Genomic DNA, 12,765 nt, shown 5'->3' on the forward strand with positions numbered 1-12,765 from the left:
TTTTGACCCCGGCACCGCTCGCTCGCTCGCTGTAAACAACTCGTGATTAGCGCCGGGGATTTCCACTCAACTTTTGACCCCGGCTGTAAACAACTCGCGACAGAAATCCCGCTCGAAGAAAAATGGAAAAAAATTTAGAAACCTATATATAAATAGAGATATGAGCAACCAGCAACACCGACCTGTACTAACGAATTTCAATCGATTTAAGAAGGCGTTTTTAGAAGATTTTGTCAAACGGTATAACATCCCATTACTTGCACCAAAACGTAAACATCATACACGATCAGAACTAATAAACGCTATACGAGCGGATCAAAAACAATTTAGGTACCTCCCGAGTCAGTCATATCGGCAGCTGTTGAAAACGGCACAAAAATATAATATTCCTTATGCAAACAAAGACAGATACGTCAAACAGGACTTTATCAATGCGATTAAAGCTTATACACAACCTAAAGAACTCGAGGAAGTAGACATTAAACGTATAAGGCGTTTTAAAAATAATTTTCGTAATTGGGAGTTGATTCCTCGCTTCTATGAAGACGATTTAATACTTTTTTTAATTTTTACAAGCAGTTGATAGAGAAAACAGCGTTAGCTGAACTCAAAGAAATCGGGAGTTACAAATTACAAACACATCTTAAAGTGCGGTTTAGATTGGAAAAAATTGACGGAACGATTGACTACGGCACCTTTCCCTTTCAGAGTGATCAAGACGTAGTAACAAATAAACCTGGTGTTAAAAATGCACTTGCTAAGCAACGCGAAGAACAAATCGAAGAGGTGGAGGCTCATACACAAAAAGGCTCGGGTTGGATCTTTGACAAAGTTGTCGCTTTTTACATCAACGTGGTTAAATATAATCCAGTGGGTTCTTCTTACATTCCGTTGCCTAAGGAACTGTTAGACAAAAAAGCAATCATAAACGTCCAAAATAAAGATCAACAATGCATCCGCTGGGCGTTGAGAGCAGCTTTAAAATTATATTCAGATGGAGTCAAAAGCCAGCTAGAAACAAATCCAAAATATAAAATACATGACGAGCGAACATCGACTTACAAGCCAGAACCAGATGGTTTAAATTTTACAAACATAAGCTTTCCAACACCGATTTCACAGATCCCACGTATCGAATCGCAAAATAACTTGGCGATCAATGTATTTGGTTACACCAAAAAAGACGGTATTTACATTCTCCACAAAAGCAAGCGTCCAGAAGAACCGATCAATTTACTTTTATTTAACAAGGGCGAGAAGAACCATTATTGTTGGATTAAAAACTTTTCTCGGTTGACGGGTGATATCGATCATCACAACGGCCCAAAACACTGGTGTTTCAAGTGCATGTCGCCTTTCCTAACGGAAGAAAAGTCAGCCAGACACAAAGAAGATTGCCAAGGCTTAAACGTTCCTACATGTTAAGTTGAAATGCCAGCCGAGGGTGAAAATATACTCAAGTTCAAAAATTACAAAAATAAGCAAGACGCGCCTTTTGTCATTTACGCCGATTTTGAGTCTGTTTTAGAAAATTACCGCCGACCGATACAAACACTCTCAAAACACAGATTCACAAGCCTTGTGGATACTCATACGCGGTCGTCAGATGTGATGGAGTTTGCACTAGCCAAAAGACTTATAGAGGTCAAGACGCGGCTGTTAATTTTGTAGGGTCACTTTCTCAGGAAACAAAGAATATAAACGAAACGTTTAAAAACAAAGAGCCGTTGATTTGGAACGATCAATTACAAAAAATCTACGAAAATTGTCATAGATGTTGGATATGCGAAAAGTTGATAGATCGAGCAAAAGCGAACGAATCTCACTGTCAATGTGATATTCCAAAAACACCAGAGACAAAAGAAGAAAAAATCAAGTTTTGGCGTACAGTTAAAGTTGAAGGCAAAGATAAAGAGTTCAAAGAATGGAAATGTTTGGATTGTAAAAAGCCCATCAACAATTTTAGAAAGGTTAGGGATCATTGTCACGTGACGGGGAAGTACCGAGGCCCAGTGCACGCTAGTTGTAATCTCAAGTTAAGAATAGTGGTCGATCAAACACCTATTCCGGTGATCTTACACAAATTGGAGAAATATGACGCGCACTTGATTATGCAGGGCGCTCACGAATTTTACGGGAAATCAATTAAGTTGATCGCTAAAAATACTGAAAATTACATTTCGTTTTCTTTTGGCCAACTCAGATTTTTAGACTCCTTTCATTTTATGGCGGCTTCGCTAGATCGGTTGGTTAAAAATTGTTCGCCCGATGATTTTAACTTACTTTGCGAAAGGTTTCCAGAAAACAAAAGCGCAGCGAGTACGACCGAAGGGAGGACGAGTTTACTCTTGGAAAAGGGAATTTACCCCTATGAGTATATAGACTCCTTTGATCGGTTCCAAGAGAGACAACTCCCACCAGTAGACGCTTTCTATAGCTCTCTGAAGCAGGGAGGAATAACCGAGCAAGAATACGCTCGTGCGGAGACAGTATGGCAAGCCTTTGGTTGTAAAAACCTAGGCGACTACCACGACCTATACGTGGAAACGGACGTGCTATTGTTAGCGGCTGTTTTTGAGAACTTCCGCAAAGTCTGTAAACAACACTACGGCCTTGACCCAGCCAACTATTATACGTCATCGGGCCTGTCGTGGGATGCACTCTTAAAATACTCTGACATCCAATTGGAACTACTGGCAGACATTGACAAGCACTTGTTCTTTGAAAGGGCAAAAAGAGGTGGTATTTCGAGTGTGGGTGCAAAGCGATATGCAAAGGCCAATAATCCAGAACCACCCGATTACGACCCCAATAAGCCAGAGTCACAGATCATGTACCTAGACGCAAATAATTTATACGGCTGGGCGATAAGCAAATATCTGCCCGTAGGGGAATTTACCTGGGAAACAGACTTAGAAAAATTTACTTACTATTACATCCAAGAGTTGCGACTAACCGACGACTACGGTTACATGTTTGAGATTACTATGGATTACCCGGAACGTCACCATGACAAACATAATGACTTTCCACTTGCACCCGAAAATATCTCGGTACCAAACGAATGGTTTTCGAGTTACCAACAGGATTTAATTGGTAATGGAAAACCGACCTCGGTAGACAAACTCGTGTCTACTCTCAACACCAAAGAAAAATACGTGGTTCATTATCGTACATTGCAAAAATATCTCAAACTAGGGTTGTGGATCAAAGAAGTTCACCGGGTATTGAAATTTCGTCAAAAGCCGTGGATGAAAAGCTATATTGACAAAAACACGAAATTGCGCAAGAAAGCAAAAAATGATTTTGAGAAGGACTTTTTCAAATTGATGAACAATTCGGTCTTTGGCAAGACGATGGAAAATGTGAGATATCGAATTGACGGTCATTTACTGAGGGACGTACAAGACGCAGACAAATACAGAAAATTAACTTATAAACCGAATTATAAATCGACGGTACCACTTGAGGATTGCGAGCTTTCGTTTGTGGAGATGTACCGAACCAAAACAAAATTAAATAAGCCAATCTATTGCGGTGTAAGTGTTCTCGATATTTCAAAAACGTTAATGTACGATTTTTATTACAACGAACTGAAAGCCAATTTTGGTGAGGGGGTACGCCTACTTTACACGGACACTGATTCTCTATTAGTTCAGATCGAGCGAATCGATTTAGCTACCTAAACGAAAAGCGCAATTTATTTGACTTTAGTAATTACCCGCCCGATCATCCGCTTTACAGCACCCAAAATAAAAAAGTTATAGGCAAAATGAAAGACGAATTTGGTGGCAAAACAATTTTAGAAGCCGTGTGCATCAGGCCAAAAATGTATTCGATCTTAACTACCGATCACAATTTAAAGAAGGCGAAAGGGGTTTCCAAAGTAGTAACCGAGAAATGGTTAACCCACGAGATGTATAAAAGCTGCCTATTTGACCGGGTTTCTTATTTAAATAAACAACAATTATTTAGATCGGATAAACATCGGGTGTTCACGATCTCTCAACAGAAACTTAGTCTGTCACCGTTGGACACAAAGCGCTACATATTGCCGAACGGAATCGATACGTTGGCTTACGGGCATAAGGACATAAGCTACTCCGGTAATTCGGTATCCTCGGGTACTATCTGAAGTTCCTCTTTGACGAAACTCCTATTTGGGCCGTTTAATAAATAGTACAAAGTGGGACCCGTTTTGACCCTCTTGCCTTTCACTCGTTTAAATTGACTGGTGCGCTTTTCAATTTGATAGACGTCCACTGACCAGATCGGATCCGTCGCCCTTCTGACGGTGCCGCCCTCTTGCTCACCCGGGTAATAGAGGTACCTAACGACCACGTCTGGAGGAAGTTCTCTTTGGGTAGTTCTTACAGGTGCACTGGGTGTTTGGCTCGGTAATACTCGCTTTGCTCGTTGCTCCCTCTGGTCGCCTACGCTCGCTAATTTTATAGCTTCTGCAGGAACGGCATCGATTAACCGCGTTTTTTCCTCGTTTAACGATTTCACGACCTGAGGCAAACGCTCCACCCATTCCACGTTACGCACACCCACGTTTAACATTTCTTGAGCGTATTGGTGGCCAAATAACCTTTCAGCTAAAGTACGGTTAAACCTTTCCACGATTCCTTGAGATCTGTGTACCCCAGGTTCACCCACTTGAATTTGTACTTTATTTTTTGTCATTAACTTTTTAAACTCACCTTTGAATTCAGATCCCGAGTCTACCATTATGAATTTGGGCCAGGTCAGAGGTGATCGCTCGTAAATTTTCTTGATCGCTTCGCTCACTTGTTCGGCGGTTTTACTGGTCAACGGTTCTGCTTCTTTACACCGGGAACCCACGTCTACCACGGTCAAAGCGTACTTAAACGTTTTTCTTTTAACGCGGTCCCAGGGTAAATAAAGTACGTCCATTTGATGCGCGTAATTAGGTTCGACCGATTCTGATTGCAACATTGTAGGTCTGGGTACGTAATGTGGTGCGGGTAAGTATATTTGCCAAATGGCCTGCTTTTTTAGCCAGTTTCTGCACCGGTCTTTTCGTGTAGACGACCCACCGCGCTTTCTCCTTTCCAATAGCCTTGCGGGCTGTAAACAACTTTGAAAATTCTCTCTCCATTTTAAAATAAGTTACGCAAAGCGAGCGAAGCGAGCTATGACCGAAGGAAGTACGAATGGAACGAGTTATGAAGCGAACGAGCGAAGCGAGTGAAGCAACGAGAGTAGCGAGTATTACCGTAGCGAGTATCGATAAGCCAACAACCCGACTATCGCAGTTCCACCTATAATCCAAACAAACTCGCAATTTTTTTTATTTTCGGAAGGTTCGTAAAAATCGGACAATATAGGCTCTGGCGGTAACTGGGTAATACTCTTACCGGTCAATTCCGAATAAGCTCGTAAGGCTTCGTCCACGTTTACAAATGTCTGCTGACTCGCGCGTTCTTGTCGCATTCGTTCGTTTAAAAAGTCTAACATGTGTAGGCGTTTTTGTTCCCATTCTTCCTTCGCTTGCGCCAATTGCTCCAACGCGAGGTCGTGACGCTTTCGTTCTTCGTCGACTCTACTTTTGGATAAACTGCTAAATAAAAAATTTGAGCCCGTGAATGCCAAGGCGTTTACTATCGCTCCTCCAACCATCATTAAAGCACTAGCCACTTTTAAAATAAGGTTAAATAAAATAAGAATAGTATTATATAAAAGTAATGCATACCAAAAAGCTTAACCCGAGTCGCAGACTTAAAGTTCCTCGCGCGATCAAAGGCGAAAGGAGGGAGGTAACAATTACGCATAACCCGAGCACTATAGCCGAGGGTCACACGTTAAACGTAAAATTTCCAGCCTTAGGCACTGACGACGTCATTGTACCCGGTACGGCAAAGTTGGCTTTTAAACTCGATCTAGACGGCGCCTCGGACAGCAACCGGACGGTTTATAACAACGTGGCGAGAAACCTGGTTTCGGAAATAAACGTGAGTCTACAGGGAAACAAGATCGTAAGTTACCGAGATGCGGACGTATTTCACAATTTTAAGGACAATTGGTTACCCCCGTCGCAGACTAAAAATATGGCGTACTTTGGGTTGGAAAAGGAAAATGTAGCTAAGATACGTCTAGGGGCTGACGATGCTAATGCCGCCACAAACAGCGGTAAGGACAAGGCAATCGCCGACGCTTTTAAAAACAGGTACGCGATTCCACTGGACACGCCTATGTTGACGGATCATACCCCCTTTTATCCTTCGTGGTTTAAAGAGCCTCTGACGTATCAACTAACTTTTAACGGGCACGACAAAGTGGTTAACTCGTCAGATACCGCCGCAGAATACGCCATTTCAGACCTGACCTTGGAATACGAAGTTGTTACTAATCGAGACTTGGCGCGAACACTAAAAAATAAAAAAACGATGTATTACCTATTCGACCGGATTCACTCGTGGAAGAAGCAAGCGGTAAACAAATCAGACACGCTATGGAACATTAGCATCGACCAGACGACCAAGAGCTTGAAAGGAATTTTGATCCTGTTTAAAGACCCGACGATCAAGAACCCGCAAAAATTTTATAATCCGCATATCACTAAAACGGTCGTGACGGTCGAAGGTAAACTTAATCAATTGTACTCGCAGGGTCTGTTTGAATATCAACATTGGAACGAAGTTACAAAGTACTTTGGCGATTCGGATAAAGAATTGGCTAGAGGGGTCGTCTCAGACATATCTTTGTTGGGAGTAGATATGGCGGACTATCTAAAAGACAAGTACGGTCTCTGGCTCGACTTCAGAAGTTCTGACGACAATTCTGCCCACGGATCGGGTAGGCCTCTCGGCGGAGGAGGGGACATTTCTATACAGATGGAACGAACGGCCGAAACCGCGGGACCTCTAACGATGTACGTGTTCCTGGTGATGGATTCTCAACTCACGGTGGAAGACGGAAATTTTAAAAGTTTAGTTTATTAAAATGAGTCAGATGTTTAAAAATCCTCACTGCGCCTTAATCGTGGGTAAGACGGGCAGCGGGAAAACTAACTGGATTTTAAATTTGTTAGAGACAGAGTACCGTTTCACGTTTGAAGCTATCGTAATTATATGTCCGACGCTTTTTAAGAACAAAACTTATTTAGAACGACTGTGGATATACGTACACCGACGAAAATGTTTACTTGTGTGATTTAGATCGGGAAAGACTAGAATTAAACGAGGCGATCGAACTTTATCAAAAAATTTTTGATGGTGTAAATACATTGTTTATCATCGACGATTGTGCGGCCGATCAATTTATTAAATATCGAAAGAAATCTAAAAGTAGCAATACGTGCGCTTTGTCTAAAATGGCTTTTAGAGGTCGACATTATCTTCATTCGTGTTGGCTTTTAACGCAAAAGTATAATTCGGTGCTAAAGGATTTTCGAGAGAACACCGCTTGGACCGCGATATTTCATTGTAAAGATAGATCGTCCTTTGATCAATGTCTCGACGAGAACGATGTAGTACCGGATGAAAAGAGAGAAGAGATAAAAAGACACCTCCGCGACGTGAAATTTAGTAAATTGGTTTTAAATACGGAACCGCCAGCGAATTATTTCGTTCATTAAAAATGAGAAAAATTTTTTATTTACCTTTATTAAATAAGATGATCGAAAGTAAAAAAAAATGTATTAAGTGTCGTTGTCTCCTAGACTCTCCAAACTTCTCCGTACAGAGAACGGGTAAAGTCAATTTGACCTGTAACGGTTGCATTGAGAAAGTACGAGCTTATCAAGAACTACACAAGTGTTCACACGGGAGAAGAAAGAATATTTGTAAGGAGTGTGACGGAGCATCGATTTGCGAGCATGGGAGACGAAGATATTATTGTGCCGAGTGTAATGGCTCATCGATTTGCGAGCATGGGAGACGAAGATATTATTGTGCCGAGTGTAATGGCTCAGGGATTTGCCCTTACGAAAAAGAAAAACGTTATTGCAAAATTTGTTCAGACCCAATCAAAGTAACTATTAAAAATTGGATTCGCGGCGCTAGAAAATCAGATAAGAAATACGATCGATTTGATCCCGATCGTTTCATTGACAGTGATTTCTGCAGAGGGTTGATCGAGGACTACCCTCGTTGTTTTTACCCAGATTGCAAAGCCGAAATGCAATTTTTAGAAAATAAAGACGATCTTTGTACCATCGAACGATTAGATAACAAAATCGGTCATATTAAATCAAATTGTGTGCTTTGCTGCTTAAAGTGTACCCTAGCGCGGAAGTCGAATAATCTCGAGATTGAATATCACCATTATTAACTAGTTAACTTTTGTTACAATCGGGCTATGTCAGCCCGATTGTAACTAAATGATAGCTATGTTATAATACGTTTAACTAGTTATTTATTTGCTTTACTTTGTTATAGCTGGGTTGATGTAACCCAGCTATAATTAATTTTATTTTAGTTATAATAAAATGATAGCTATGTTACAATATGTAGAGCTAGTTATTCAATTAGTTATCGCAGCCAACTTGACTTACTACACAGTCGAGTACCTACGCCTAAAGCACGCCTATAAGAAATTTAAAAATCATATAATTAAATGGACGATATTAAATCTATACTCAACGAGCGAAGCGGAGCGAGCAGCGATTCAAACGAATGTAAACCAAACGTTAAAGACAGACTCTGTTCAATAGCCGCGTCGGGTGAATCTAAAAAATATCTCGGCAAAGAATACTCGATCAAAGAGATTGAAGCTCTGTCACCCAAAGATCAAGAAAAGCTGTTTAACCTCTACGAAGTTAAATTTGGCAAAGAGATCGTTAAAACTCTTGGCCACTCGATTTTAAGTTTGTACTCTCGCTTGCTAGGAATAGCTACCCCGATCAATCTACTCGGATTCAACGTCAACTTAACGTCTGAAGAAGCACTTACTAAAGATTTAAACGACGACCCGATCATCAGCCAAACTATGGGACACTTACTTACCGAGGTCTGTTACAAGTACGGAGTTTACCTGTCCCCACTTACAGCTATGTTGATTACAACAAAACATCTAGAATTCAACAAAAGTTCTCTTATATTAAAAGAGGATGTCGACAACAACAACGAACGAAGTGAGTACGACCGGAGGGAGTACGAGCGTAGCGAGAACGAGCGTAGCGAGTACAAACGAAGCGAACCCGACACCAGCGAACCCAACAGAAGCGAGACCTCAGACGGTAACTAAAAGTAAAAATCCGAAGCGTGTAGAACAAGGTAAGAAGTTAGCCGAGCATAACAAGAAGATGAAGCAACAGCTCGTCAAGATGAAACTAGCAGGAGAAGCGGGTGAAGAGAGTAACCAAAATAAAATTTATCAAACGGTTACAGAGAACAGAAACTTGATACTCGGTGGATTGGGGCTCGCGGGGGTTGTGATCTACTTAATTTGGAGAAACAAGTCAAGCACTCAATCTACTCGACAAGTTATTCAACCAAAACGAGAAGTGAGTATTCCTAAACAAGAACCAATTTTAGATATGGAATGAATACTCACTTCGTTCGTTTCACGCTCGTTCTCGCTGCGCTCGTAGCTCGCTCGCTCCGCTCGCTCCGCTTCATTTAAAAGTTCTGTATATATAAATATGAGTAACGCTAAATCAATCGACGTAAACGGAATCGCCAATACGGTTTACCACGGTGCCGTCGTTTCGGGACTATCGCTCGGTTACGCCATGCTATCGAGCAAGCTGTTTAAAATAAAACCACCAGATCTAAATAGGTTGTCCGCCGAAATCGCGTTAAAATTAACCGCGTTGTCTAGCGGTGCATTGGCTACCCAGGGTTGGTTGGTGGCGCAGGGTATTCTGCCCGCGAGCCTGCCAACCGCTTAAAAAACGTATATTATAAAAGAAATGGCAGAAGGAGGATTCGATCCCGAGGAAATACCTCTCTTGGAAGATCAAAATCAAGATCAAGAAATAAACGACCAAGATTTTGTTGATAATGATCGACAAGAAACGTCCTTTATTGAACCTGGATGGGACGATACCAACACTTCATTTAATGAACTAAGAGTAGGAACAGAACCGATTGAACCAAAATTGGGCGTAAACCCAAGACTAGTAACATTATCCGGTAATCCTTTAGAACAAGGGAGAGCGGTATTCATAACTCAACCAATTGTAGAAGACTTTTACCGATATTTTCAACTCACCGGAAGAAAAGATGTACCATCGGTACTTCACTATGAAAGGTTTGATTACCGCAAAGGTTTTTTTTACAAACGTGAAGGCAAATACGGTGATGTGCTATTAACCAACAAAAGAAACCCAGATTTTGTCGTCGGTCTTGAGACAATCGAAAAAAACGCCAAAGCTGCTGGATACACCGGAAATGGTGAAGCGCAAGATTTTATAAGATACAAATTAGGATTTAAAAATTTTAAAAGATCGGTGCAAAAAGCTGAATCAAAGTTAAAATCCATTCAACCCGAGATCATTCCAATGGAAGAGCTACCGCAAATATCAGACCAAGTCAGTGACATCGTAGAAGAGCTCACTAGTGACAAAGACGCCAAAACAGAAGGATTAAACTCTCGCGAGTTGGTAGCTTTAGATAGAGCATTACAAACGGTAAAAGGAGAATTAATTTTAAATCAAGTTAAATTAGATGATTTAGACGCAAAAATTCAACAGGTCAAAGCCAAGTTGAAAGAAGCGACGTCTGAAGAAGAACGTACGGAACTTCAACGGCAATTGGACGACTTACGAGACCGAAGACAGGCTAGATTAGAGACTATAGTTATAAATACTGCTCAATTACGAACTCAGATCAATCGTATCAAAAAACGATAACGGCTGTGATGATTTCGGATTTGACACTACGCGAGAAGATTAGAGTGATATTTAGATATCAGGGTGTCACAATCATGAGCATCTTAACGGCTTTTAGTTTAGCTGTGAGCACCATCGTTAGTAGCATCGTGGCTGGCGTCAGGGGTGTTAGAATGAGCGGAGCGAATGTAACGCCTGAACCCGCACCTCCTTCCAAAAGTGGTGTTACCGATTGGATCAAACGTCAACTGTGGAACCTGGCTAACGTGTTGAAGAAACTCGGGGTAAGTGCCTTAGGAGCTTTGCCTGGGATCATAGGTAGCATTTTGAGTTGGATTTTTAACGTGGCGAGTAAAGCGGTCGGATGGGTGGCGGAGCACGTGTGGACCTTGTTCGTAGGTTTAGCTGTTTTGCTTTTAACGTACGTGCAAAAGAATGGGTAAAAAGGAGATTTTAAAATAGGCAAAAAAAATAAACATCTGTTTTCCCCATGGAGAGAACAGATGTTTATTTTTTTATGCCTTACATCAAACCGTTTAAGTTAAAATTTTATACAACGTAAAACCGACGACACCCACGGCAACGGCTCCGATGGTTAAAGACAGTTTTTCTTCGTTGTGAGCGTCTAAAGGCTTACTAAAAACCGGGTTTACAATTGACCTCCTCGGTAACACTTCCGGTTCTGGTTTGATCGCTTCTTCATTAAAATCAACTTTTAAACTCGCTCCGTTCGTTGCTCCTGTCGCTCCGTTCGTTGCTCCGCTCGCTCCGCTCACTTCGCTATTCAAACTCGGTACGTATCCAGTCTTCATATCCTCAGTCGCGACTTGTAAATTATTGTTATATCCCTCAAACGTACCGATGCGTAAGTCCATGTCCGAGGGCACCAGGTACAAATAAAATATTTTTCGTACGGTGTAATACACGTGAAAGTTAAATAAAGCCGAGACGTACGGATTAGGGTCAGACAGCAGATCAAAGCCCACACCGCAGGCCGTCGTCGCGCAATAGACCGCGAAATTAAATTGATTTTGGTAAAACGATATCGACTCGGTAGACCACCTATTTACCGCTTCATCCGTGGTTACTTTCGGTAATTTATACGCGTGCGTTAAATTTGGAAACTCGGCTGTAAAGGAATTGTCTTCGTTTACTAAAATATTTAGACTACTAAAATTGCCTCCCATTTATTTTAAAGGAATTTTAAAGGAGGTGCCGTTGGACAGACCAAGTTTTGATAAGCGGGTGGATTCTCTTCGTACTCGCTACGCTCGTTCTCACTTCGTTCGTACTCCCTCCGGTTGTACTCGCTACGCTCGTTCTCACTTCGTTCGTACTTAACCGACTTTGTAAAACTTATTCGCCAAGTTTTTTCATAAGATCTTTTTTTAAAACCGCCGCCCGTTCGTTGGCTAGCGCTTCTGCTCTTTCGTTGACTTGACGTTCAAATTCTTCTTTAGAAGTTTCGCTCGCTTTGCTTGCCTCCAATTTTGTAGACGTACGCGATCTGATCTTTTCTTTCATTTCGTTAAACTTTTTCAGCTCGGATAAAATAAGGACAAATTCTTCCTGGGATATGTCACCGTCTTCAATCGCGTGAGATACGTATTCCTCGATGGTGTTTAATTTAGCGTCTGCCAACATTCGAATTTGGTCGTGTTTTTAGTTTTGTGGGTGAGTCTACGGGAGGCGTACTTTAGAATCGCGTAACCGCCAAACGCACCGATAGCGATGCCTTCCATCACAAGTCCGACGGGACCGGTAACGACGCCCAAAATGGCGGGAATGCCTACGGCTGCCGATGTGGCGCCCAGTGCTTCTACTCCATATTCCACATATCCGAGCGCTGTTAAAAGTCGTTTGATCTTTTTGTAACTACTTTCCCTCGCGTCGCGTTCTCTTTGGATTTGAGATTTAATTTCTTCGATCTTCCTGAGTCTGTAAACCTTTGTTTCCGCTTGTTCAGT

This window comes from Acanthaster planci, linkage group LG04, assembly GCF_054643075.1.
Source record: "Acanthaster planci isolate LZ-2023a linkage group LG04, COTS_SCS, whole genome shotgun sequence".
Taxonomy (NCBI): domain Eukaryota; kingdom Metazoa; phylum Echinodermata; class Asteroidea; order Valvatida; family Acanthasteridae; genus Acanthaster; species Acanthaster planci.